The sequence below is a fragment of the Schistocerca gregaria genome, chromosome X (genome assembly GCF_023897955.1).
Source record: "Schistocerca gregaria isolate iqSchGreg1 chromosome X, iqSchGreg1.2, whole genome shotgun sequence".
Classification (NCBI taxonomy): domain Eukaryota; kingdom Metazoa; phylum Arthropoda; class Insecta; order Orthoptera; family Acrididae; genus Schistocerca; species Schistocerca gregaria.
The window spans coordinates 487,871,250-487,898,128 of record NC_064931.1 but is presented as its reverse complement, the minus strand read 5'-3'; the positions used below and the strand labels follow the sequence as shown (position 1 = coordinate 487,898,128).

At 37.6% G+C, this 26,879-nt stretch overlaps 1 protein-coding gene across 4 annotated transcripts in view; it reads left to right on the top strand.

Moving 5' to 3' along the window:
* LOC126298102 (alpha-1,3-mannosyl-glycoprotein 2-beta-N-acetylglucosaminyltransferase) overlaps positions 1 to 19,161 on the top strand; it is an 86,893-nt gene extending 67,732 nt beyond the window's left edge. For all 4 annotated transcript variants that reach the window (XM_049989421.1, XM_049989424.1, XM_049989423.1 and 1 more), the window contains exon 12: positions 13,615 to 19,161. The gene's annotated coding sequence lies outside the window, so the exon portion shown is untranslated. The remainder of the gene's footprint in view (positions 1 to 13,614) is intronic.
* Positions 19,162 to 26,879: the final 7,718 nt, after the last annotated feature.

Here is a 26,879-nt window from a genome sequence, read left to right as displayed (position 1 = left end):
CCTCTGTTGTGAATAGTATGATAGACTGAGAGGGAAACTCATCAACAAAGGACCAATGACTGTAGCCCATAAAGATATTATTGGTGTAGGTAACACCAGATTTCATTCTGCTGCAGTAATGAGGAAAAAATTTAACTGATTTTTCAGGGGCTATTGACCCATTCATAGTATTTTCATGATATAACATCAAGAAAGGACTGTCATTTTTGCTGATTAGATATCATCACTGTCCAAATGTTTCATAATAAGGATGTGAAAATCACATTAAAAAGCTTTGTGACTGGATAGCAATTCTTTTTTAAATCGGCATAGGATAATTTACTACCGATAGTGCAAATTGGTTGCTTACGAAGACACACTCCAGACAGCTGGACTTAGTGTAACTCACTGATACAAAGACTGGCTGACTATGAAACAATATTGACTGAAGCCTTGGAGGCTGTGCTGGCATGTCATCAGCACCAAATAGGACAGAACTGGGAGGAAACTCAGGTGTAGACTTTAGTGTGAATGAGAACATTAATAACAATATTACAGATGACACTTCTTGGCAAATTAAAACTGTGCACCGGATCGTGACTCAATCCTGAGACCTTTGTATTTCATGGGCAAGTGCTCTACTGTCTGAGCTATCCAAACACAACTAGTGACGTGCCCTCACAGATTTACTTCCATCAGTACCTCATCTCTTTCCTTCCAAACTTTACAGAAGTTCTCCTGCATAACTTTCAGGACTGGCACTTATGGAATAAAGGATGTTGTGGAGAGATGGCTTAGCCACAGCCTTGGGAATTGTTTCAAGAATGAATTTTTACTCTGCAGCATTGTGTGCACTGATACGGCAGAAGAACTTCTGTGATGTTCAACATTCTGTACCTAGTTATTAAACAATTTTGTAAATGACCCAGCTGAGAGAACAAAGTGAGGTAGTGCAGTTGTCGGCACACTGGACCTGCATTCGAGAGGATGACTGTTCAAACCCTCATCTGGCCATCCTGATTTAGGTTTTCTGTGATTTCCCCAATTGTGTAAGGCAGATGCTGTGATGGTTCCTACAAAAAGTCACATCTGATTTCCGTCCCTATCAGTCCCCAATCTGAGCTTGTACTCCATCTCTAATGACCACATTGTTGAAAGAGCATTAAATACTAATCTCCTCATCATCAGAGAGGCACCAAGCTCATGGAGTAATGCAATAAATGTATGTGAGTATTGCCATAAGTGTCCAGGTGCAGAAAGACACTATCAAAGAACAATGAGTTCTGAAGAAGAAAAATAAAAATTCTGATCGTATTTCCCTCAGAAACATTGTACATAATAGCTTTATAGATTGTGTTGTATTAACTTTAGTAATACACACACACACACACACACACACACACACACACACACACACACACACCACTGTCTTGCTACAGATGTTGGACACACTTGATGGGAGAAGCAATCTGGGTGGTGTGCGTAAGGAGCAGGCTGGGGCAGAGAGAGGGAGAGAAAGCATGGTAGGAGTGGGGTACTGTAAAGTGCTGCTTGTGGGAGCACACAGGGACATTGTGGGGACAGGGTAAAGCAGGTAGGTGCAGTCAGGGGCCAGACTGGGAGGACAGGGGAGGGAGGGCAGGGAGTGGAATAGGAGAGAAGTAAAGATTCTGTGATGCATTGGTGGAATAGAAGACTGTGTAGTGCTGTAGTGGGAGCAGGGAAGGGGATTGGTGGGTGAAGGACAGTGACTAATGAAGGTTGAATCCAGGATTGGGGGAGGCATTAATGGAACGTCGCTGTTTTGCAGGGAGAGCACCCATGTGCACAATTCGGAAAAGCTGGTGTTGGCAGGAAGGAGCCAGATGGTGCAGCCTGCAAAGCAGTCACTGAAGTGAAGAACATTGCATTTAGCAGTGTGCTGAGCATTTGGGTGTTCTAGCTGTCTCTTGGCCACAATTTGTTGGTGGCCATTCATGCGGACAGACAGCTTGTTGGTTGCCACACTTATGTAGAAGGCAGCTCAGTGGTTGCAGCTTAGCTTTTAGATCACGTTACTGCTTTGACAGGTAGCCGTGCCTTTGATCTGTTGGGTGATGCTTGTGACTGGACTATAGTAGGTGGTGGTAGAAGGATGGTATTGCATCTGGGTATACTACAGGGATATGAGCCATGAGGCAAGGGGATGGGAGCAGAGGTGGAGTAGGTATGGTTGAGGATATTGTGTGGATTTGGTGGGCAGCAGAATACTACTGTGAGAGGGGTTGGAAGAAGAGCATGTAGGATATTCCTCATTTCAGGGCACGACAAGAGGCAGTCAAAACCCTGGTGGAGAGTGCGATTCAGTTGCTCCAGTCTTGAGTCATGAGATGAATACTCCTTTGCGGCCAGAGAGTAGGGCTTTGGGAGGTGGTGGGTGACTGAAGAGATAAAGCATGGGAGATCTCTTTCTGTGTGAGGTTGGTAGGGTAATTTCATTCTGTGAAGGCTTCAGTGAGACCCTACGTGTATTTTGAGAGGGACTGCTCATCACCATAGATGCAACAGACATGGGTGGCTAGGCTGTATGGAAGGGTCTTCAGAGTCTGGAATGAATGGTAGCTGTCGAAGTGGAGGTATTGTTGGTGGTTGGTAGGTTTGATATGTACGGAGCTACTATGTAGCCATCTTTGAGGTGGAGTTCAGCATAGAGGAAGGTGGCTTGTTTGGTTGAGGAGGACCAGCTGAAGTGAATGGGGGAGAAGGTGTCCTCACCTTCAATCCAGATCACAAAGATGTGAACCTGAACCAAGTGATGGGTTTAGGGTTCTGGATGGTTAGGAAGGATTCTTCTAGGTGGCCCATGTATAGGTTTGCATAGGATGGTACAATGCAGGGGTGCTCATTGCCGTACCATGTTGTTGTTTGTAGGTGAAGCCTGAAAATTCCATATTACCAAAACCATTCTCAGAAGTGCTAGAGGAAGTTTTCAGATTCTTAAACTGGGAAAAAGGAGGAGGAGGAGGAATGAGTTACATGAACATATTTGAACCACCACTCTTTCACTGAGTGTGAGTTAACCTAACTGCAAAACCGTATTCTATACTTGGGAGTCGTATTGAAGGAAGTTAATTTGATTGCTGTAGAGCTGATATTATGGGAAATATTCATTGATGTACATTGAGCAACATTTAACTAATGTGCTTTTTCCCACATTTATCATCAATGTAGACAATATGATGGGCAGTTCCATTTCTCAGAGGAAATAACTTTTACAAGTAGGCACTTTCACTGTGCTAATTATCAGTATGGCAGTGGCAGAATATTTACAGTAAACAGTCACAGCTAGACTCCGACACAACATAAAGCTGAGCGTATTGACTTCAGTATGTACATAAGCTATCAGTACACCATGTCTTATGATAGGTGACACAAATAAACAAATGTTCCCTAAAACACTGTATTGTTCAGTATTGGCTCGAAGTAAAATTCATAATGTTTAATACAGTTCAGATGCTAATTGATCAGAGGAATATTGAATGTAAACTGAGTACATAATTGCAGAACACAACCAAGATGTTGCTCATAAAATAAGTGGGCACAGGCTTTTACACAATACTAACTAGCTTCAAGTTCCTGAACTTTTGCATAGAAGTTGCCTCTAAGATTACCAGGTGCAGACTGAGGATTTTGGGGTGGGTAGGAGTTATAAAGACTAGTCTATTAACACTGTCGTATTTTGGTTACTACATAATCATTTGGAAAATAGATAGGTTACGTTTTGTTAATAGATGAGCTGTATGTAAAGATAGTAATTTGGTACAGAGTCGAGTGGATGGTCTGAATCAGAGGTTCAGAAAGTCCTGCGACCATGTAGGCTGCAGATTCCTCAACTTGCGCCATAGGGTGGTGGGGTTTCGGGTTCCACTAAATAGGTCAGGTGTCCACTACACACAGGAGGCAGCTACACAGGTAGCAGGGGCTGTGTGGTGTGGACTGGGTGGTTTTTTAGGTTAGACGGTCTGGGGAAAGATCAAAAAGGGCTCCAGTCTCAAAGGGTACCGGGTAAAGAAACGACGAGAATCGATCAAGCAACAGTCGGTATTTTAGTTGTAAATTGTGGTAGCTGTGTAGGAAAAGTACCAGAGCTTCAAGTGCTGATAGAAAGCACTGAAGCTGAAATAATTATAGAAACAGAAAGCTGGCCAAAGCCAGAGATAAATTCTGCCAAAATTTTCACAGGGGTGCAAACCGTGTTCAGAAAGGATAGATTAAATAAGGTAGGTGGTGGTGTGTTTGTGTCTGTTGGTAGTAGTTTATCTTCTAGTGAAGTTGAAATATATAGTTTCTGCAAGTTACTATGGGTAGAGGTTATACTCAACAGCTGTACCAAAATAATAATTGACTCCTTCTACTGACCTCCTGACTCAGATGATATGATAGCTGAATGCTTCAAAGAAAACTTGAATCTCATTACAAATAAGTACCCCACTCATACAGTTATAATTGGTGGAGACTTCAATCTACCCTCGATTTGTTGGCGAAAATACGTGTTCGAAGCAGGTGGTAGCCAGAAAACTTCTTCCGAAATTGTACTAAATGGTTGCTAAAACACACTTGACCTCTTAGCCACAAATATTTCTGACCTAATAGAGAGCGTCGTGACGGATACAGGGATTAGTGAACACAAGATCATTGTAGTGAGGTTCAAAACCATATCAACCAAAACCACTAAAAATAAACGCAAAATATATCTATTTAAAACAGCAGACACAAATTTGCTTGATGCCTTCCTAAGAGAGAGTCTCCATTCCTTCCCAGCTAATTATATAAGTGTAGACCAGATATGACTCAAATTCAATGATGCAGTATCAACAGCAATAGATATATTCATACCACATAAGTTAATAAGAGATGGGACTAATCCACCATGGTACACAAAACACGCCAGAACACTGTTGCAGAAGCAACAAAAAAAGCATGCCAAATTCAGAAGAACGCAAAATCCCTAAGACTAGCTAAGTTTCACAGAAGCTCGAAATTTAGTATGAATGTCAATGCGAGATGCTTTTAATAGTTTCCGCAATGAAATATTGTCTCAAAATATGGTAGAAAACACCAAGAGATTCTGGTCGTATGTAAAGTACACCAGCGGCAAAAAACAGTCAATACCGTAACTGCGCGATGGTGATGGAAATGTCACCGATGATGGTGCCACTCAAGTGGAGTTACTAAATATAGTTTTCCTTCATTCCTTCATGAAAGAAGACAAAGTAAATATTCCAGAATTCGAAACCAGAACAGCTGTTAGCAAAAAATGGTGCAAATGGCTCTGAGCACAATGGGACTTACCTACTTTGGTCATCAGTCCCATAGAACTTAGAAGTACTTAAACCTAACTAACCTAAGGACATCACATACATCCATGCCCGGGGGACGATGCAAACCTGCGACCGTAGCGGTCGCGCGGCTCCAGACTGTAGCGTCTAGAACCGCTCGACCACTCCGGCCAGCTAGCTGTTAGCATGAGTGACATAAAAGTAGATATCTTAGGTGTTGCGAAACAACTCAAATCACTTAAGAAAGGCAAGTCTTCTGGTCCAGATGGTGTACCAATCGGGTTCCTGTCAGAGTATGCAGATACAATAGCGCCTCTCTTAGCACTCATATACAACCACTCACTTGGCGAAAGGTTTGTACCTAAAAGACTAGAAAGTAGCACAGGTCACACCAATATTCAAGAAGGGAAATAGGAGTAACCCACTAAATTACAGACCCATATCACTGACCTCAATTTGCAGTAGGGTTTTGGAGCATATACTGTAAACGAACATTATGAATCACCTTGAAGAAAATGATTTATTGATACATAACCAACATGTATTCAGAAAATATCATTCTTGTGCAACACAGCTATCTCTTTATTCCCATGAAGTAATGAGTGCTGTCAACAAGGGACCTCAGATCGATTCCATATTCCTAGATTTCCAGAAGGCTTTTGATACCATTCCTCACAAGCAACTATTAATCAAATTGCGTGCATATGGAGTATTGTCTCAGTTGTGTGTCTGGATTTGTGATTTCCTCTCAGATAGGTCACTTTTCATAGTGATAGACAGTAAATGATTGAGTAGAACAGAAGTGATATCTGGCGTTCCACAAGGTAGTCTCATAGGCCCTCTGCTATTATCTAGGTGATAATCTGAGCAGCCACCCTTAGATTGTTTGCAGATGACGCTGTAATTTACCGTCTAGTAAAATCATCAGATGATCAATTCCAATTACAAAATGATCTAGAGAGAATTTCTGTATGGTGCGAAAAGTAGCAATTATCACGAAACAGAAAAGTGTGGTGTTGTCATCCACATGGGTACTAAAAGAAATCCGATAAATTTTGTGTATACAATAAATAACAGAAATCTAAGGGCTGTCAATTCGACTAAATACATAGGAATTAAAATTACGAGCAACTGAAATTGGAAAGACCACATGGATAATATTGTGGGGAGGGCGAAACAAAGACTGCGCTTTGTTGGCAGAACACTTAGAAGATGCGACAAACCCGCTAAAGAGACAGCCTACATTACAATTGTCTGTCCTCTCCTGGAATATTGCTGAGCGGTATGGGATCCTTACCAGGTAGAATTGACGGAGGACATTGAAAAAGTGCAGAGAAGGGCTGCTCGATTTGTGTTATTGCACAGTAGGGGTGAGAGTGTCACTGATGTGATATGCGAGTTGGGGTGGCAGTCACTGAAACAAAGGCGGTTTTCTTTGCGGTGAGATCTATTTATGAAATTTCAATCATTAACTTTCTCTTCTGAATGCATAAATATTTTGTTGACACCCACCTACATAGGGAGAAATGATAATCATAATAAAATAAGAGAAATCAGAGCTTGAACGGAAAGATTTAGATGTTCCTTTTTCCCATGCGCCATTCTAGAGTGGAATGATAGAGTAGTAGTATGAAAATGGTTCGATGAACCCTCTGCCAGGCACTTAAGTGTTAATTGCAGAGTAATGATGTAGATGTAGATATGTGGTGAGTTAATAAAATGTAGGAGGGTGTGCTGAAAACTAATGCCAAATTTTTATGTGAAAACTCTGCACCTTTTTTAAAAATAAAACAAACATTATGAACATTCTACATCTTGATTCTTCATGTACACATATTTATAGCCCTCTAACACTACTGTGCTCCAAGTTGTTGTGTGTAACACGGCAGTGTGTAATGCAACTATGTTGGTGCCAGAGAAACAGCATGCTGTAATCAAGTTTCTAATTTGAAGAGTTCATCCACACTTGGAGCAACCTCCCATTCAGCATGACAATGCCAGACCACACACAAGTGCTGCGACATCTGCAACAGTCTGATGCCTTGGGTTCCCTGTCAGTGATTACCCTCCATAAAGTTCCAACTTGGCCCCATCCAATTTTCATCTGTTTCCAAAACATAAAGAACGCCTTCAAGGGCTTCACTTTGTTAGTGATGAAGTGGTGCAAGCAGAGGGAAACACTGAAAAGTGACAGTATCAACAAATTGGTCTCTTGGGAAGAATGTGTTCATAACCAGAGTGAATATTTGGAGAAATGGATATGTAAACATGAAGAATAAAGATGTAGAATATCAATAACATTCATTTTATATAAAAAGCCTTAATAGTTATAACAAAAAAAAAAATGGAGACATAACTTTTCAGAACATCCTCATAAAAGTTCATGTAACCATTTTATATGTCAACATTGGGAACAATCATTTACTAGTACATACACCATTTGCAGACTTTTAAGCATTTATGCACATTTATAATTATTTGCTTGATTGATTAAGGGTGGTAGGCAGATGAATGGGCCGACTTGGATCAGGAAAGGCACCACAGGACATTTTAATTTCCACTGTCTATAATTTTACAAATAAATTCATAAAACTTTGTCAATATGACCAGGAGGGATTCAGGATTCACACTCAGAGCAGTGGAAGTCCAGAAATAAAATAATTTTTTTTTACCTGTGAAATTTGATCATTTTTTTTCATTTACTATTGGCTGCATTTGTTGCTATAGGTATACTTTCCTTCATAAGTAAGAGAGATTCTTCAATGAATTTTGCACAATATACAAACCACACTTATAAGTGTGTGAAACTCTAGAATTTATTTAATTTTTTTCTCAATTTTTACCACAGTTTTTAATGGATTTGGAAAATTCTAGAGGTTTGTGTTAAGGAGTTTGTGTTCAATAAGCATACCAAGTTTGAAAGTAATAGGATATTTATTTTTGATGTTACATTTACCTAAGCACAGAAATTTGTTTTTTGCTGAAAATGGCTGTTAAAGTTTCTGCTTGTATTTGGCATTCTTTTAGTACAGCCCAACACCATAAGCAGGTTCTTTTTCATTTTCTAAATCAGTTTTCTTTCTTTTCACATTCCTATGATGCACTCTTCTTGATTTTATCACCTCCAAAAATGATTTATCTGCTTCCACTACAAGCTCTCCGTTTATAGCATACAAAGCTTTGATGCAATGCACTCCGGGCTTAATTCCCATTTTCTTTAAAACATATTTCCTGTTTTGCACACTAACAATAAAACATTAAACTCCACCGTAAACACCAATAGCAAATGCATTTCTTCCCACAAAAATGGCTTTTGGCAATCTATCCCATACACATTGGTTAAAACTTTCATTTGGATTTTGGGTACTGCCATGAAGACATTTATTCAATAATTTTTCATTTGCAAGGTCCCTGAATGTAGGTTTGATGGCTTCCATTACAGCAGTTGGTAGAGCATTCCTGTGATGATATTCTTCACCATCAGCAGTTGACCTTTGATAGCCACACACACCATGATTCACTTCCTTTTGGGCACAAGTTGTGGGTAGGGTTATAATCTGTGGACACTTTGAAGAAGTTTAAGGCCCAAACTGCTTGCTTCATGTTTTTCAAGTCCCCTGTGTTCCTTCTTATTGCCAGGCCATAACATTTCTGTAGCTTGTCAATTTCTGCATCTGTCAATCGCCCTCTCCCTTTTATTCCCTTCCCATCAGATAATTTTTTTCCTAACAAATTTTGTCTCAACCTTTCAAGTCTTGTGCCAAGTCTTTTCTGTACACATCCCACACATTCTAACTTCTGCACAATAGTGTCAGCTCTATATGGATCACATTTCTGAAACTCAAGGAAAGCTTTGCTATCACCATCACCAAGACACTTCACATATCACAGGCCACGGGAGGCAACAGATCTGGTAAACTGCCCTTCCACTTGAGCTTTTATAGTTCATATTACATTGATCATCTGGAATCCCTTTCACGCAGCTATTACAAAATTTGTTCAACACTTCAGCATCTAGTACTTTGCTAGTGTCAGCAGATGTTGTTGTAACACCACCAGTCAATGAAGTGTGCCCTCTTTTTTGCCAGGTACCATCAAAAGTGGCCACTATGGCCCTGTCACCATCATTTTCGATAATAGATTCTTCTGCAACACTTTTCATTGATGATTCTGCAACTTGCTGGAGGAGGTGGAGGATTCAGCACATGCCATATGCTACTCTCAAATTCATTCATAACCTTTGTTTATGATTTTAAATGTTGTGCAAGATGCACAAATGTTGCATTTGCTGCATATCACAGATATGTCCATACCAAGGCGTTTCCTGGCACTCTCATCTCCCACCACAGAAACATACTGCAAACGAAAGCAATGCTTGCAGATAACATTGTCCAATATTAACTGTGACAGTATGTTAACATCAACAATAATATGAAATGAACGTTCAGATTCACAGCCTCCATTTCCATTTGCACCAAAAATAAGTTTCCTTCTTGAAGTACTCGGCAGTGGTTTGTTTACTGGCTCTGAGAGGTTGCAGTCTTGAGACACTGGTGTAACATTTGTTATAGCCCCTTTACTGTGTATCTGTTGCCCTGGTGACGTTGATTACGGCTGAAGCAATGAATTCTAGGCATCTTGTGAGATAATATGCCACAAATGAACACAAAACAACACAGCCAAATGAAAATTGTTTCGAAATTCACAACACCACACTGCAAGCTTTTCAAAACAGAGAACAAACAAAATCAGTGATCAAAACAATGCACGTCAATAGCAGCAGGGAAAGTATCGATATCAATAGTCTTTTGTTTCACGTATGACAATCTCTGGCGCAAATATAAACATTCGAATTCTACAGAGCGAAATACACTTATGAATGACAGAAGAATGCTGTGCAAAGGGCTGTGGTGCTGCATCTTGGTACACTTAAGACCAAATAACATGCCTTATAATGTCTCAAATATATATGTTTTATACATCAAACTATTCAGGAAGATGTGCACTACAAAATAGGCATATTTGTGAAAAATTGATTTTTTTAAAAATTTTTGATGTCCTACTCCTCTTAATGGAGGATGTTATTCATGCCAGCAGAGTTTGAGCACTAAAAGTACAGTGATAAAAGCTGGAATGTAACAAGTACAGTGGCTAAATTCACAGTGGAAACTCTAGGTGCTTCCAAAATTTAATGTTAATTGTCTCATAATTTAATTAGTTTCAATTAAAATTATGTTACTGTAGTGTTTGGATGCCAGTCTTTCTAATGAGTAGTACCTATGTGTCTAAGTGACTGAGTAGTTCATACAAAATCTATCCTTACATGTCTTTATGATAAGTTCAATTATTCATTACTTTTAATTAATAAAGTTTCCAATAAAACTAAATATGCTGTTGGAACCAGTTGACCAACAATTATCATAGGAAAAATGGAGTTAGCAAGAAATATAGTGTGATAGTCTGAATAGTGTTTGGACAGATTTGGGCATTTACTACTCGTACCCAATGATTGTAACTAACTTCAAAATGGAAAAAAAAAGAATTATTAGTAGAGGTGCCATAAGAACAGATGGAAAGATTCTAGATTGCTCTGTTTCAAGATAACATGCTATTTACTTCTAGGGGAGGTAAGATAAACAATGAGTGGAAGAATGTAATAGAGTATGTTTGGAAGTAGACCTGAGAATCAGTTATAATTTGACAAAACTAATGTACAGTTAACAGTTGAGTATAAAGTAGTACAAAGTGACTCTGAAGTCATGTAACCAGTTGATGACCTGATATGTAAAGCAGTTTAAGATAACAACTGGGGGAAAAAAAAGTGGGGTGTTTTTCATAAACTACATAGAGCATAAACTCAAATTCATCACAGTGCTCTTCAAATCTCTGTAGTGTGATTCTGGGCCTATGATATAGATAGGTGTCATTAAAAATAAAGTGACTGGTGAGGAAAGAGTCTGTCAGAGAGAGATGTGTGTGGTCAACAATGATATTAACATAAGAGCTGGTCAGTGGATTCAGTTATCCGTCGAGTAATGTGGAGTACCAGGTACTGTGTGCCCACTGGTTACTTTTAGTGCTGCTGTAGATGCAGATGAGCAGTCTGGGTCCAGCCAGAGCAAATAAAATGACAGTTACTTGACCTAAATATAGCTAGATAGCTGATTTGGTTAATGGATGAGTAAATTAGAGCTACCAACTAGTGTGCTCCCTGCAGTTATCTGCAATAGGCAGTGGGGAAAGAGATGAGGCAGTCATTTGACAAAAGACAGCAGATGGACATTGACACTATTTTCTCATATGCTGAATGTATTGAACAGAGAGAAGCATGTATATTGAAATTTATATTGATTTGCAGATTCTTCTTGATCAAGTCTGAGAATATTATTCCATCTCTAACTGATAAATAATAATTTTTTTACATTTGAAATATGAAAATGGTTGTATGGCAGTTTTTTTGAGAAAGAAGAGCACCAAAAACAAACTATGTAGCCTATGTAGGGTCCTGAGACACAAGTGGAGAAACGTGTAGCCTCCACAATTGTGTAAAGAAATGTTACTAAGATTATAATAGTGATGAGGGGCCAAGAAAATAATGAAATCTTGAAGTACGAAAAATGAATACATTTATGTGAAAATTTCTGAAGATATTTGTGAATAAATTATTTAGTAAAAATGTATTTATTGTTAAGTTTTCCTGTTATTCCTATGGTCAGTTGAATATGCACCACCTGGAATCTGACGTTTGTCTCCAGAATAAAATCCTTCGCCAAGAAAGACATTTCCATTTTGTAGATTTGAGCAAAGTACAAAAATTTATTTAATTTATACTGATCACAAAATATTTAGTGTGATAGTCTTATAAATTTGTATGAGTAGATGAATTTTAGGACTGCAGTGATTTTTATTAGTGTATAATTAGATGACAATGTACTAACTTACTGAGAATGAATAAAGAGCAGCAGAAGTTGTCTACAGCTATTTTTTTGAAACCAACAAACAGCACAGTTTAATTTAAAACAGAAGAAAAAATTTGATACCTGTATCTTAGTGGTTAATATGGTTATGATAACACACTGTTTGCTATTTTTGAGGCCATAGTGACAAATTATCATTATATGTAGCATATCAAAAAGTATGTAAAGTGAAATAGATGCCTGGCCATGTATGTGGGATTTGGGGAAACAATGCTACCCTGGGGCCACAGAGGCTGAGTGTTTGAAATTCCCTCACTCCCCATTCAACCAGCGCCACTTGGAGTCTCCAACTGAAATGGCACAGAAGCTCTGCCTCTGTAAAGGTTGCCCCGTGCTAAATGACTTACACCACAGCTCTTATGATGTTTTGTGTAACAACCACAGATCTTAAAGAGGCCCATATAAAAATCCTCGGTAGTCTAGCAATACAGCTTCTACATGTGTACATGTGTTTTGAAGGCATTCTCCTGAAAGCCATGTGTCTGCCGACTATCAACAAGCTGGTACAAAACAAATCATTTCCAGTGTTCTACAGACAAATCACAATATTCCCATGCATGCTCCATTTGTATCTGAGATTAATTAATTCATTCATTCATCCATCCATCCATCATATTCTGTGGTCCACATCAAGAAGAAACACCTTCAGGGATGTGGAATGTGTCAAGGTATACATTAACACGAGATGAAGACGCCATAGAAAGATAATCTGTGCACTGTATTAACAATAAACTCTCGCTCTACAGCTTAGTGCTATTCAAGCTTATGCTATCTAAAATTAGTTGAGTAAATTAATAAGAAAGCTGCTACTTTGACAAAAGCTGTTGCCTCCTCAGTTTTATTACACAGCTGTTGTTTATTGCTATTAGTAGGTTAAGATTTACATGATTACAATGCTGTTTTTCAGAGAAAACTTTTTTACATCTATAAATACTGAGTGCTCTTTATATTACATTATTACTTTTCTTACAGCTTTATAATAAACACTGAAATTTTCAGTCTGAGTCTAGATACTCTGATAATTTGCTGAAAAAGTGGATAATGGGGTACATTTAAATTTGCTTTTGTAGTTGTAGTGGTTCACAATTTCTTACTTTATGATAGAACTTTTTGTATATCTTATAGACTTGATAATGACATAGGTTAAACAATAATAGACATCCAAGTTGTCATTTGCCACATTTCGCCTTGCTCTGAAGGCACATGTTACTCTATCACATGCTCTCCACTTGACCTTGGAGTGCTCATTGTTCTGTGTATGATTGCTGACTACATAATTTGAATCCATTATGTAGATACATAAAAAATTGTACTTATAAAAGTAAAAATTTTGTTTGCAGGTGGCTGGTTTATAGAGAAAATTGTGGTCGACAATGAAGTCCACCTCCAGGTCCTGAAGTGGCTTCTCAGAGCTGATGCTGTTTCTTCCGAGAATTATACTGTGGTGGTGATCTGCTTGCAGGCAGTAGATGAAGAATGTTGAACAGAGCCTAAACGATTGTTTTGTAAATTTAAAAGCAATGTGCTGGGGAGACAAGTAAATAAATAATTAAAAAATGGCATGTGGTTCATGCTTTGTGGGGCTAAAAGCTTGTGATATGTAATGTGAAATTGTCCCTCAGACCATATAGGTGCTGTCATTCTCTCTATTAAACCAGTCTCTGTTTTGCAGAACAAGCTGTTTTCAGAATCTGGTTATTCCTAGGCCCTGTGGGTTGCTATTTATGTATGAGTTTTGTAATGACGGAATTTCAGTGATACACTACTTAGGTACATCATTAACCTGCCATTTTGCTTTAGTGGGGTAGCTTATTTTCTAATAGAAAACTTGTGTGACAATAGTAGAGACATCTGTACTTACATTAAATTTGAATGTACTATGAAGTAAGGGAGAGAAACAGGGTGGGCAGGGAGATTGCGAAAGGTTTTAGCAAAGTGTGTTAATATTTTAAAATAGATTGTAAGTATTTTGGCATTGAGTTTTTTTAATTCACTTATGAAATAAGGTATGAACTACATTGTAACTTTTGCAGAAGTATTTAATGATGTGTCATTTGACAAAATTGATGTCTGAGTTAAAGATTTCTTTCTGCAAGTCAAAAATCAATTTTGGCATTTTGTGTTTAACTGTAACCATAACCTCAGTTTCTGATTTCGAGAATCTGATGTGCTTCTTCATGATAAATAATGTGAAACTTTTTTTTAATAGCCTTTGATGTCAACCAGAAAACTGACTAAAACTCTCTGCCATATACTGCATTTAAAATCTTCTGATGTATGTGTCATATTACCTTTGCTGCACGAGAGGCTGCTGGTCAGCCCTATAATCTGATCTATGTATGTGAAAATACAACATGTAAATGTCATCTCTTATACTGAGTGATTCCATGAAATGATAGTACAACAGATCTAACAAACTGATTTATCTTTTTCAGTTTGTGCTTTAATTTACAATGTAGCTTTTTTAGGGGTATTTGAGTACAAAAGATAACCATACAGTCTCACTTTCTGGATATAAACTTTACCTATCGGTATGGCTTGCTAAATATGTAAATCAGTATGATTATCCTTTGATGAAACCACACCACATGTATTTTTGAATACATTAGACCCTCCTTCTGTTTGTCTTCCCTCCTTCTTACCCTCACGCCCCCCCCCTCCCCCCTCCATATCTCACTGTAATTCATACTGGCCCCCTGCCTCCTCTCCTTCATGTCTTCATTCTACTCTTGTTGCTGCTTAATTCCTTCAAGTCTCCCTGTTCTTTTTCACATTTCATATATGTAGAAGACCAAAACGGTCAATAGACCAGCTAGGCTGCACTGCAGTTTTTGGTCTTTATTTTTTCGCAAGCTTTGGGACTAATTTGTGTAGTGCTATTAATGTGGGTCATACAGGAAGTCTGTGCATTACATTAAAGTATCATACTTCTTAATGAACACTGCTACAGGGATATTCAAACTTTGATGTAAAATGTGTAATCCACTAAAGGCCTTTTGCTTGGGTGTCAGTTTACCTAGGAATTGTAAATATTTTAAATTAATGTCAGCACATAAAGAGAAGCAAAACATTCTTTATGTTTGCTATTATTCTGGATAGTTACAGAAGTTCTGCTTGTTGTCAGAGGTACAAAGGTGTCATAGTAATGTTTCTAAATGCATCTGCCAATTGGAACAGTTACTTGCTGAAAGGGTCCTCTCAAAATTAAAACTGAACATTTTGAGCGGAGTTCTTTTCTACTACATGATGGTGTTGTACAGGAATCCTTGCTTTCCTTCATTTGGCAGGAGGAAATGTACAGTGTGATAAGAATGTGAAGGAGGAGAAGAGAATGGAAATGTCATATATTTTGGCACACATTTCATGTACTAGTATGCATTCAGACTGGGTCGCTGAGTGCGTGATGACATCATTACACACACACACACACACACACACACACACACACACACACACACACACACACACTAAAACTTGGTGTAAAGAAATTGAATTGAAAACTTTATTTGGCAAGAGAGACAACAAATCTCATTTGTATATGGAGTGTAATGATAAAGGTAATAACTACAGTTCCAGTGGCAACACATCAGTTCTAGAATGCGTAGTGGTGCACACAAAGGGAGATTGATAGATTCCTTGGTGATTTTTTTTACAGATCTGACAGAGGCATTATTAATACAATAGGAACTCTGAGGCTGAATAAAGATAGTGGCAAACGATCTCTCTCCATGTAAGGAATGAGACCTTAAATGAATCACATTCTAAATGTTTAGCTGTGTTGTAGTTTGAACAGAAACAGTATGTCCCATACTGATTTTTTTAGTGCCATTGAGAATTCTTCCCTTCATCAATGATATAATTTTTTGTTTTCATTTTCCACTCTTGAGCACTTCTTTTTTTCATTGTGGCAACCAAAACTGACATGAAGAACTAAAAAAAATTATTAAAACTAACAAGAAATAGCATCAGACTGTTCAAAGTAAATTTCAATTAATAGAAATTGCAGGAGAAAATGTTGAAAAATATGTTCACTACACTCACTAAGAGATGGCAGCTTGGAAAGGCACGGAAAAAGGTGTTAATTGTTGGTAAAATTGTCACAAAAGTGCAGCAAAGGGTAATAGGCAAACTTCATAGTAATTCATTTGTTACCTGTCTTGTGGTTTAAGTATACTTAATGGTACAACATTATATGTTTGCTTGTTTGGTTTGGTGCAATATAGTAGTTGATAAGCTATTATTTGTCAGGTAGTTGTACCTTTAAATTTAAAATTAGCTACAGAAAACTTCCATGACGTTATCCTTTTATGGATGAAAAAGGAAACATTTTTATTTCATCAGTGTTATCATGTGTGGGCTGAATATTTGCAGTGTTAAACATCACTTTCAGTTTTTAAGAAAATGTATGTCGCACCTAGAGAAATAAGCGTATCACTTTTTGACTGTGACCACCCATGTTCATTAATTTGGTAGTGGTACTGTGCACAACACGTGGTGTTACAGTTCCTTATTGTGTAATATAATTTTTGTGTTGCATATCAAAATCATTCCTAGCCATGTATGCACACACGATGGTGAGACATTATTCCCTTTTAAGCTCAGAAGTTGTCTTCTCTTATGTTTACTTTTATTCCCCTGTACTAATATTGAATGTGTATCACATCATTGTGTGTGCTCTCATGTTCTGGTCATAGTAGTGCATTTACAGCTACTTTGTTCATCTTGACAATAGGTCTAGTAAAAACTGGTAAAAAATAAGACTGGTCTGTTCAGTAGCAGTACTTTGCAAAATGAAGACTTTATTAAATTGTTATTGGTTATTATTTTTGTGTCTGAATTTGCAGTTGTGCTATAGGTGGTTGGTTTGTGTGTGTGTGTGTGTGTGTGTGTGTGTGTGTGTGTGTGTGTGTGTGTGTGTGTGTGTGTAAGTTTTCATGAAAACTGTGCAAATATGTTATAAATATTGGGTTTTATTGTATTATATTATGAATGGTGAATTATGGCTCATTAATAACATGCTGAAAGAAAACACAGGAAGAAAAGAAAATTGCTGCAAACATCACATATAAAGTTTCCTAATTCATTCAGATTTCAAATATTGTTGCTGAAAGAAAGCAGCTTAAAGAATCACAGAACACACAATTGTTGAGGTTCATTTACCATCCTTATAATCTGCCCACTGTAAATTGCTCCTTCCTCTCTTTCCTTCTAATGACATGATCTTTTTCAGGTTATCTGTTTGTTACAATTACTTATGGGTGTTCCTGGAATGGTTTGTTACCTTTTACATCACTCCTTGTTAATTACCTAATTTTATAAATGACGGATAAATCTCTGTGTTCCGTGTCACCATCTCTTTATATATTCTCTTTTTGGCATTCAGATGTCCATCACAAAAAATGGACATTGTTAATACTGCAGTAATTGAGCTACTTTCACCTCTTTCTCCTCTCTGCCAGTTCTTAATGACAAAAATTGTGTTGCTAGGCATTAGTAAATATATTGTTTGTTTACCATCCATATATCACCTTTTAGTATTGGAAATGCAAAGTACTCTTACAATAACTTTTAGAGCTTCTTTAACATCTCGTATAATTGACGTTTATGGAGAATATTCTGATGATGATCATCAGCGGTATTCAGTACTTTTTTTCCATACTGATTGAGGAATATCTTTGTAGATCTTCATTTGTCATTTTATAATTTGTATGCTTGTCCAGTATTTTTGGAAATTGTCATTTTCTTGGAAAAGTGGACCACTAGTGTGAAGAATCGTATGTGTGTGCTATGATTCAGGTCACCACCTTTAAACTTTGGACTAAGTGTTGCATTAAAATTTGATACTAGGTAATAGCCAGTGCTATTGGTCATAGCCACCACTGTATTTGTGAAACATTATTTCAGTCATGTTTATTAACAATCTTTCTTGCTACAAGAACAGCAGAGCTATGTTTCTTGAGTGATAGTTCCTTGTGAAGTTTTCTGTTACCAGCAATGTCATCAGACAGGTGTCTGCTGTTTGTATGTTTAGCAAGTGCAAAACTTCCAAAACAAGAATGTAAATTCTTGTGTGACATATCATTTTCACAGCTGCTATAATGAATTTCTTGTTGGTTATCATTGCATAAATTTATTTTTCTAAAAATTGTTATTGTAAATAAAATGAATACATTAACTATCGAAAACCTTATATAAATAGGTTACTGATGATCTCATGTTGCTTGCTGAGTTTTTGTTATGTTATCCTTTTCACTAAGTAAGTATTGTTTCCCTTTGATTAACAGCTCAGATATTTAATTGTTGGTCTAAAATTGTGTGCAAGTTTACCCAGTCAGATTTATAAAAATGTATTGTGTTTACATAATTCTTTTTTTTTTTTGCGTGTGATTTGTTTTTGTAATGTGTGAGAGAGATCCTGCATATAAAGAAGGAAATGCAGTTATGAAAAGCAATATTTAGGTAACTTCTGCTGTGTTATTATTTGATGATCATATTCATTTGTGTGCTGTTGGATATTATAAATGTGTTTTACGTTATGTTAAAGATAAAAACAAGATAATTAAAATTATCTTGTTCAGCTCCAGGAAATAAAATGTTGGAGGAGCTACAAAGCTTGTAGAATTTTAAGGTGAAGCAGTGTTTATTTTACCTTTTTTCCATAATTTTGTGGGGAAGGAACATTATATTTATTACCATAACAGTAAATGCTGTGGGCCATTGTACAAGTCACTTGTCATTAATCCAAGGCACTAAACTTAAGACTCTTTACTGCAGTGATCACTGTGTGTGTGTGTGTTTGGAGAAACTACATTTGTGAATGAATTAGTCGCATGATATATCCACTGTGTGTGAAGTGAATCAGAAATAAAACAGTTCATGGTAATTTTTTTACTCAGTTTTATTTGTGTCCTTTATCCTCTCATCCACATCAGTTTATTCATTAGTATTTAAGATTCAGTGCTATTGATGGCCTCAAGGGTCATCTAGTGTAATTAGTAAATCAAATTTCATAGATAACATTAACAATAAATGTTATGTGTACAGCAAGTCAGTGGAACAGCTATTGCACACACTTCTAAATCCAACATGTTTGTATGGCTACATATTGTCTGTTGACATGCTTCTAACTAACTACCAATTTTTAATCAAGAATTTAGGGTCTGTAAGAAGCAACTTCAGTCTGATTTTAAAAATAATTCTGCTGCCCACCAGGATGTCATTTCCATTGGTAGATTGCAAAGAGTTTTATATATCTGGGTTTCTTGCCTATTTGTACCAACATTACATTCACTAGAAGGTAACCTGTCAATTTTCCTTCTAATATTGTGTTTGTAAATACTGTTCAAATTCTAATAGGTTCTTGATAAAAAATTTCATGAGTGATTAAATGTACTCAGAGTATGGCTAATCATTTTTTAATCAAAATGTATGTGTGAGAACCCCCACACACAATTGTATCTATTGGTTTTCTCTATATTGATTCAAAAACACTGAACTAAATCAGATTATTTATACTGTCCTAAATAAGATATACTTTTTCCACTTTGTAGCTTTTGGTTCCATAGCATGTCTGCAAACATTTGTGTAGTGCATTGGAGACTTGATACATTTAAAAATAAAATAGTTCTGTACAATGTACTACATTATCAGAAAAAAAACTGACTTAAAGAAAGTGATGCTGGAGGATATGAGATTGTTAAATTCATCATCAGGAAGAGTATAATTAAGAATAGTGTCAACAACAGTCAGCAAATTGTTCTGTACATGTTGGCTGAAGTAACTACCCCCCCCCCCCCCCAAGTTCTCTCTCTCTCTCTCTCTCTCTCTCTCTCTCTCTCTCTCTCTCTCTCTCTCTCTCTGTCTCTCTCTCTCTCTCTGTGTGTGTGTGTGTGTGTGTGTGTGTGTGTGTGTGTGTCAAGGGAGGGGGGGGGGGGGGGAAGAGAGAGAGAGAGAGAGAGAGAGAGAGAGAGAGAGAGAGAGTGAGTGTGTGAATTGTAAGGGATTTAGTTTTTTATTTTTATGAAAATTTCTGTTGTGCAGGAAAATACGGTCCACGGTCAGTCCAGAATTTCCAGTTTTAGAAGTGAGAGGATAACTGCAGAATATTTTATGATGTTATTCATGTCTTTCCAGTTAGAACAGTAGAGGACCTTAACTGTCAACGGTAATCCACTTGAAAGTTGATATGTTCTTTGGAGTGTCTTACGCCTACATTAATGGGCTACCTTGCATTGTTAGGTAGAGCAAGAAGGAATACACTTTTTTCTGTGTAGTAGATGTATGATGTTTTGAAATACACACGTACAGCATGTTTAAAAAGCTCCCTGTATTCTTGCAAAAACTATTATGGTCAGCAACAGAAAAAAAAACTTCTTCCTGGAAACAAAAACTAGGTTATATGTGGACCAAACTGTGGAAACTGCAGATGGTGTTCCATTTAGTTACTACCTCTTTTTCACATCATCCAGTTCTCTTCCAATAATCTTGAACTTGGTGTGTGTGGTTTGCATCTATGTTAGAGACCAATGAATGTCTTTAAATTACATATAGCCATAAATCCAAAGCCTTTAGGTCGTATAAACAGGGGGCCATTTCTGCTTTCTCTTCAGTGGATCTGCCATCAATTAAAAGTTTTGGTGTGCTACCATCGTCTGAGATGTTGAAAGTGTAATTGTGTTGTGTCATGCATAAATCACTCTGTGCAAGGATAGCATTCTCTGCTGTGAACAAATTGTTGATAATGTGTCCATTAAAATATACTTACCAACAAGTTAGTGACCCACTATTTCTTTGCTTCTGTGCACGTGTTACTGAGAGTGCTTCCTAGTACATTGCAGATGTTTAACTGGGAGGCCTTTTACATATCCTCCATATAGTTCAGATTTCTCTCCATGTGATTTCCATATTTTTGGAGCCCTAAAGAAAGACATTTGTGACTGTCTCTTTGCTTTGGATGAAGAGGGGCAAGCCATGGTACAACCATGGTTCCATAGGTAACTGCAAACAGTTTCACATGAAGGCATTGATCATCTTGTCTCTCAGTGGGATACATATGTTAAATGTTATGATGTTTACTCTTGAAATAATAAATAGTTCAACAACTTCTTTTCCATGTGTCATATTTTCATTTGCATTTTGATGCCCACAGCAGCTGAAATTCTTCACACAGTTGTTAAAGGAATATTTTCTATTCTTTGAACACTCACTCCCTGCAATGGAACTGAGTTTCGTTGGTTGTGACCCTTTCTCCCTGCTGCAAATGACCCAGTGTCTGCAAGCCACTGAAATAAATTGCTTAACATTTTTTTTTTTTCTAATTGCATGCAGTGTTGTGGATTTAAATTAGTGTGTATGACAGACAATACCGCTATTTCCCTGAATTCCATTTCAGTCAGTGTCTCTGTTTTTACACTACACAGAACTGTTAACATTGTTCTGATACCAACACAACCTCAGTTAGATACATATGGAATGGTTCATGTACGAAGGGGTATCCAAAAGAAACCAAACTTTTTTTAAACTTATTTAGTCACTTTTTAAACACAAACTTTGAATCCCCTTCAAAGTACTCTTCACTTGCCCAAATTCACTTGCCTAATCCTTTATTCCATTTTTCAAAACATTGTTAAAATTCATCTTTTGTGGCGTATGACAGCGCCTCCGCCATTTTTTTCTGTACCTCAGCAACATCAGCATAACAGTTTGCTTTTGCGTCTGTTTTCGTTCTAGGAAGCAAAAAGGTCAGGTGAGTATGGAGGGAGGGAGGGAGGGACAGGGGTCATAACATTCTGATAAAACCAATCACCCAACTGCCACAAATCAGGCCACTTCCACCACACATTGTTGTGCAGTCTTTTCAAAACTTCCAAGTAGAAAGCCTGATTAACTGTCTGACCCTGCAGAACAAACTCTGAATGGACGACTCCTTTCACATCGAAATAACAAATCAGCATTGTTTTAATTTGTAATTTCACCTGATGAGCTTTCTTGGGGTGATGCGAACTTGAAGTCTTCCACTGGCTTGATTGTTCTTTTGATTCAGTATCGTTCTTCATCTATGATAACTTCTTCAAAAACGTTTGAATCATTTTTGGACTTTTCTTTCAAAGCACAGCATGTTTCCATATGACCTTCTTTTTATTCTGCTGTTATGGCATGAACTTGGCAGCCATCATTCTCATTCCCAAATCTTCTGTCATAATTCGCTGCACTGAACTCCAAGTTACACCCAAAAGCTCCACAATTTCTTCAGTGGTCTGTTGTTGATCTTAGTTGATGAGTGTATGAATGTTTTCAATATTTTCATGTGTTCAGTTTGTGGAAGGACAACCAGAATGAGGTTTGTCATCAAGCGGGTCGAAGGCTTCCATCCAGTCACTCACTGATCAGTCTCGTCTGGAACGGAAGACAGCAAAACAAAAGCTGAAATTTTAAATGTAGCATTTGAGAAATCTTTCACGCAGGAGGATCATACAAACATACTGCTGTTTAAGTCTTGTACAGATTTCTGTATGGAGGACGTAGTGATAGACATCCCTGGGGTTGTCAAGCAGCTGAATGGGTTGAAAATAAATAAATCTCCATGTCCTGATGGGATTCCAATTCGGATTTACATAGAGTATTCTACTGCATTGGCTCCTTACTTAGCTTGCATTTATCGCCCAACATAAAGTGCCGAGCAACTGGAAAAAAATGCAAGTGACGCCTGTATATAAGAAGGGTAGAAGGACGGATCCTCAAAATTACAGACCAATATCCTTAACATCGGTTTGTTGCAGGATTCTCGAACATATTCTCAGTTTGAATATAATGCATTTCCTTGAGACAGAGAAATTGCTGTCCTTGCATCAGCACGGCTTTAGAAACCATCCCTCCTGCAAAACGCAACTCGCCCTTTTTTCACATGATATCTTGCGAACCATGGGTGAAGGGTATCAGACGGATGCCATATTCCTTGACTTCCAGAAAGCGTTTGACTCTGTGCCCCACTGCAGACTCCTAACTAAGATACAAGCATATGGGATTGGTTACCAAGTATGTGAGTGGCTCGAAGACTTCTTAAGTAATAGAACCCAGTATGCTGTCCTCGATGGTGAGTGTTCATTGGAGGTGAGGGTATCATCTGGAGTGCCCCAGGGAAGTGTGGTAGGTCTGCTGTTGTTTTCTATCTACATACATGATCTTTTGGACAGGGTGGATAGCAATGTGCGGCTGTTTGCTGATGATGCTGTGGTGTACGCGAAGGTGTTGTCATCAAGTGACTGTAGGAGGATACAAGATGACTTGGACAGGATTTGTGATTGGTGTAAAGAATGGCAGCTAACTCTAAACGTAGATAAATGTAAATTAATGCACATGAATTGGAAAAAGAATCCTGTAATGTTTGAAAACTCCATTAGTAGTGTAGCGCTTGCACAGTCACGTCGATTAAATATTTGGGCGTAACATTGCAGAGCGATATGAAGTGGGACAAGCATGCAATAGCAGTTATGGGGAAGGCGGATAGTCGTCTTTGGTTCATTGGTAGAATTTTGGGAAGGAGACTGTTTATAAAACACTAATATGACCTATTCTTGAGTACTACTAGAATGTTTGGGATCCCTATCCAGGTTGGATTGAGGGAGGACATAGAAGCAATTCAGAGGCGGGCTGCTAGATTTGTTACTGGTAGGTTTGATCATCACACGAGTGTTACAGAAATGCTTCAGGAACTCGGGTGGGAGTCTCTAGAGGAAAGGAGGCATTCTTTTCGTGAATCGCTACTGAGGAAACTTAGAGAACCAGCATTTGAGGCTGACTGCAGTAAAATTTTACTGCCGCCAACTTACATTTAGCGGAAAGACCACAAAGATAAGATAAAAGATGCTAGTTGTGGTACGAGGTACCCTCTGCCACACACTGTATGGTGGATTGCGGAGTATGGATGTAGATGTAGAACTAACACTTTAGTATTTTTGAAATGGGAAAACCACTCAAACGTTTGAGTTTTCCCCATAGCATTGTCCTTGTAAGCTGTTTGTTACATTTCAAGAATTTCTGTTCAACTTTTGTGAGCATAAATCAGAATTTCACTGCAGTATGCTGTTCATGAAAATCAAACATTTCAAAAACGACAATGACACCAAACAGTTGTCACTATAAACTCTGCTAAAACTACTACTGAACTCCTTCAGTGATGACACCAGGCATACTGACACTAGGTGCTCCTAGTGGCAAAACATGGCACTACAAAAGCTGTGACGACCAAAAAATTAGTTCAGTTTCATTTGGGTATTCCCTTGTAGAAGACAGTTGGTACAAATGCTGTAACTGGTATTAATATGAAACTCAATTTACAAAATACACTCAGCTTAACCAAGTACAAAAGAAGCACCAAATTTCAGCAGGAAGCCCCACTAAATACACAAATTTTGACACTAAGTACAGAAATTTTGCAGTGCAAGTGTAAGTGCCCATATTTGAAAAGGTATTTTGTTTTTCCTTCCTAACTTTGACGAGCAACCTCCTATTAGAGTACGAGAAACCTTTTAAACATCATGGTTTTGTGCATAAAGGAATAGAAAAGTTTATTAACATCAAGTAAGAGATGAAATAAAATTAAGAAATATGACAGATGTGTTGCATGAACTGCAACTTCAATTCAAAAGTGATTCTACACATTTAATCTGGAGACCGCTGCTGATTAGCACAGAAACCCTTGTCATTAACATGTTAACTGCTGCGTGCATAGCAGTGGATGTTTCACCGGCAGACACATGGCATCAAGTGTGATGCTGTGCTGTGGCCAGCAGCACAATTGTGACAATCAGCATGTTAATAGAGCAAGTCCGGCAATGCTTCGCAATAGCTAAATATATGTTTGAATCAGATATATGTTCTAATCTCCTTCTTCCCCATATCCCTGTCCATCTCCTTGTCCTCCCCCCCCCCCCCCTCTCACTGTCAATCACCTCCTCCCTTATTCTCTGTGGCCATCTCCTCCTTCCTCAACTCTCTGAATCCTCCTCCTGCTCCTTTGTCCATTTCATCCTTCCCCTCCCCCCACCTCTATCCATTCCCACCATCCATTTCCTTCCTCCCACCCTGATCACTTCCACCCCCCTTCTCTGTTCATCTCCTCTTCCCCCTGTGTGACCTTGAGCCTTGTTTATTGTTACTCCAAACAAAACCTTGATTGGGAACAGCAAGTTGCTTAGAATGAGTGGGTAAATCTGTTGGGATCATTGGTATACGGTGTACGTGAGAGACCCTGTCCTGCTGCTGGATGGGTGAGGATAGTAGCTTCAATGTCAGTATTTTGCATAGTTTTAATTTTCTTTCTTGCAGTTGATCTTAACAGAAAATCTGTTATAGGTGTTTAAAAATATATATGCTCTATGTCTGTTGGAATATTTGTGAGAGTTTTGTGTAAAAATTTGAAGTAAATCTGTCAAGAAATTTTTGATATTTGTGCTAACAAGGTTTCTGTGTTATATATTATATATATATTAGAAAAACATATAATATATGACCATCCAAAAATTTATTAGAGCATCATGTAAAAATATTAAGTAAATAAGTCAAGGAATTTTCGAGATTTTTGCTAAGAATGTTTCCCTTTTATATATTATATATACTTATACATTGCATGTATTAAAAATATGTAGCACATGTCTGTCCAAACATTTATTAGAGTATCATGTAAAATTCTGAAATAAGTTGGTCAAGAACTTTTTGGGATTTTTAGTAACAATTTTAAACAATGTCTCATCTTTATGCAGCAGTATAAATATGTAGTTGAGAAATATGTCTAATATGAGAGAAAAAGTTACTGTAAATCACACACGCTCACTTTGTGTTATAGTTTTTCACTTGAAGCTGTCTGAGAATTGCAGCCCATTACTGAATATGAATATGCTATAAATAAAGTATTTCTTGTATTCAGCATGTATCTAACAACTACTCCTAATTTATACTGCTTACAGGCATTTTATCCATGTAAATATGTTTCTGTGACTGTGACTTTGAGAAATCTAACAGGAATCCATCACGTAAGTTGGCTGAGAAACAGACCTGTAACAGAGTTACCAGTTTTACTCTGGCACCTATTTTACAAAGTTTCACAGCCCACTTTCATTAAACATTTTGTTTAAAGAAGGGTCAAAATAGGAACCAAAAGTTACTTAGTTTGGAAATTAACAGGGAGGGATCAGTCATTAGTATCATCTCTCCCTGATTCCTGTAGTCTGATTCTTGATATGACATTATAACTGTGAATTCCACAAATATATGTCAACTGTTTATTGCTGTAGGAGGAATGTTATACTAAATTGCTGTATTCTATTGTTTCATATGACTATTGAAGTTAGCAAAAAGCTGTAAGGAGGAGTGCATAGTTCTTTCTTTTTAGTACATTTTCCCATGTGTTAATTTAAGGTAGCTGAAGAACCTAGTTTGACATAGTACCTACAAAAAGTCTCATTAGCACTTGAGGTATTATTAAAATCAATGTTTCTCCTACATATTTGTGGGTGTATAGTAGTCAATTTGTATTGATGTTATACGCTACTGGTTACTGGCTTTTGATCCATAATGTCACAGAAATATAACCAGTCTTAGGTTATCA